Source organism: Oreochromis niloticus, linkage group LG12 (assembly GCF_001858045.2).
Source record: "Oreochromis niloticus isolate F11D_XX linkage group LG12, O_niloticus_UMD_NMBU, whole genome shotgun sequence".
Lineage (NCBI taxonomy): Eukaryota > Metazoa > Chordata > Actinopteri > Cichliformes > Cichlidae > Oreochromis > Oreochromis niloticus.
Genome location: NC_031977.2, coordinates 10,494,174 through 10,497,270, shown reverse-complemented (window position 1 = coordinate 10,497,270; position 3,097 = coordinate 10,494,174).

Genomic DNA, 3,097 nt, shown 5'->3' with positions numbered 1-3,097 from the left:
CACAGCATCGGGAGCCGATTGCATCTGTACAAAGCATCAGTGTTATCGCTGCTGGTCCTATCTGTTGATTGTATAGCATCCAGTCAGAGAGCAGCTATCTATGCTGACTGATATTTCTGACAAGCTTTACAAATGCCAAACCTCCATCCATATGCAAATGTATAATATATGCTGAACCATGTGTCTATCTACCTATGTACTGAAAGTGGTAAATGCAGTGAATCATCACACATCCTCCTCACATCAGTTTTCCATTTAAAAGAGTTTTTTTTTTTTTTTTAACTTCCTTTCATGGTGAACGCTGATCTCATGACAGTCCTGCTGGAACATGTCCATACAAGGTCCACTTTAGTGTACTCCACATGAATCCATGCAACCTGACAGATGGTTGACTGAGCTAAGCTCCAGCTCCAGCCCAGTTCCATCGGTTGACTTGGACATTGGACAAGTGTGAATATGCCTGTCACGCCCACACCAGCCAGAGGAAATTCAAGCATGATTTGTCACATGAAAGCAGAGTGTGCATCATATAGATGTGTTTTTACATCTATCTATCTATCTATCTATCTATCTATCTATCTATCTATCTATCTATCTATCTATCTATCTATCTATCTATGGTTATTTCAGTCAGGGGGTTAAATCACATTTCTGCCTTGCACAGTTACTTGTGCTCCAAACCAATATCTGTGATTTCGTTTTTTTAAAGCTGCTAAATTACATGGATGCATGATGTAACAAAGACACAGAACACTATCCAACTTTGTATTACATGTGGGCGAGGCTGGAAAGACTCATATTATGTCTCAGCAGTAAGATTTAGTCTACACATGATCTTGATAAAAGGCAGGAAAAGAAAAAAAAAGAGAGAGAGAAAAAAGCGTTTGCTGGCTGTCGGCCAGGTGTGGACAGACTCAGGAAGTTAAGCCGGAATTCCAACAATGCAGGCAGTCGTTAGAGTCTTCAGCGAAGGTGCTGCCATTTCTGCTCTCAGTGCTGTCTTTGTTGTGGCGGCGAGGAGGCAGTTAGGTGAAATGCTGTGGCTGTGAATGCATTTCAGCCCTCGCTCTGAATTGTAAAAACCGCGAGTGACGTGTGAATGATACAAAGCAAACAGTGGCATCAAAATCAGGCTCCTCTCTCGCGCCTGCATCCAAGGGGGAAAGATAATTTTCCCAGGCTGTTTGACTCGAGCCCAGTCGTGACAATAATAAATGGCGGAAGTGACAGGATGAATTATGCCTCAGCTAAAAATGTACATCACAGCAATAGGAAGAAGCTGGCATGTAATTACACCGGAGATATAAATAGCGACACATGCCTCAAAGTATCCATCACCTTCATCTAGAAATCACATTAGAAATGGCACACTCGATTTCAATTAGAGATGTTTTTTTGTATTTTTTTTAAAATTTCTATTTATTAGAACAGGCACATTTCCCGGATTAAATGTATTTGAATCCAATTAGTTTAAGCCTAAGTGAACATTCCTTAAATACTACCCATGAATGCACTAAAAAAAAAAAAAAACTACAAATGCCAGAGTCTAATAATGTGTTTCTAATCGGCCACAGGTTTTTGAAGGATGGCACCATGCGGCATGAGAGTATTTGAATTTGTAATCAAAGCTGATCGTTCAGAAAGGGGAGCTCCATTAATCTGGCAGACTCCGGATGGCGGCCCATCTTTTAAGAAGTGCTGTTTTGATGAGGATTTTCCCTCCAGCCTCCTCTCACTTCTAAAAAGCTTTCTACGCTGCTGCTGTTTTCACCTTGTGTGTCTCTGCATGCCAGCGATGCAAAATGTGCTTCTGGATACAGCAACTGTAGCAGTCTGTGTACAAATGATGTCACCGTGACAATGTCACACAAGTGCAAGATACACAACTTTACAGGTGTGCGGTTGAGATTAAAAAGCAGGTCAGTTCATACCGCTGATGGTCTGATCTAAAAGAAAGGAGGACTGCACATTACACCCACGGCTTCTGCTCCATTAATTTGTTATATGTGTAACGCCTTATTTGCAGAAATGCATCTGGTGATAGAAGGATGTGGGCTGAGAACTCAATGGAGTTGTGGCTGTGGTAATGCCGTGCAGGATGGTGTTTAGTTGGTGTTTTATTTCATAGCCATTATGGATGTCTGCAGTGCATCTGCCAGCTGATTGCCTTTAAAATCTCCAAAGTCTTCTTAGTTCATGCTCTCACCCCTGGTGGTGCCTTTCATGTGGGCTCTGGATCTACTGAAGCAATCCTTTAGTTGCATGAGTAACTTGTAGAAAAGATACCCCAGAGGATCCGAAAGTGAACTGCAGAATTTGCTTTGCATTCGGGAAAAAGCGCGACCTGTCCAGATTTATCAGTTGTGAGAATTTGGAGAGAAAGGCAAAGAGAGCGTTGTGTCCATTTGGCCTTTGTCTGGAGCTTTGTTTAACATTATGAGGAGTCTGGCTGCAGATGAAACACAGCTGTTGACATCAAAACTGGCAAGTGAGAAACATTTGCACTTTATCAACAAGCTGATAAATTGGGCATTGCAGATCTGGGAGAGATTGTTCAGACAAACGGCTGGGTCCAGAAAACCCAGCTGAAATAAACAGTTATCTCTCCTGCTCTGTGATGGCGGAATGAAGAGATGGTGGTTATACTGATGGTTAGAGGGGGTCTCCCAAACCACAGAGCAGAAAGAAAAACACAGGGAAGAAAGAAGAAAGAAAAAAAACAACAATCCCAACTGACATCATAGGAAAGGCTGCTGCTTAAATTTAGGGCGAGATAAAGCCTGCCTGGAGTGTGCCAGATAGTTGTGTGGCAAATACAGGTTGCCAAGGACTTCTCCAAGTGGAATAACACAATAAATAATCATAAAATTAACTGAAACTTACTACCATAGACTGTAAAAACCAGGATTACGTTTCAGCAGATTTTTTTTCTGTTTAATGAGCTCCGCTGAGTGAAAGAAACAACAACAAAGAAACACAAGGCAGCCAGACATTTTCCACAAAATCCTCTCTGTGACTCAAGTAGATGCAGCATGGGTAGTGACTTTAGAAACCCGTGTGAAGTAGAGAAAGCAGTTTCAGATCATTTGCAGGGCAC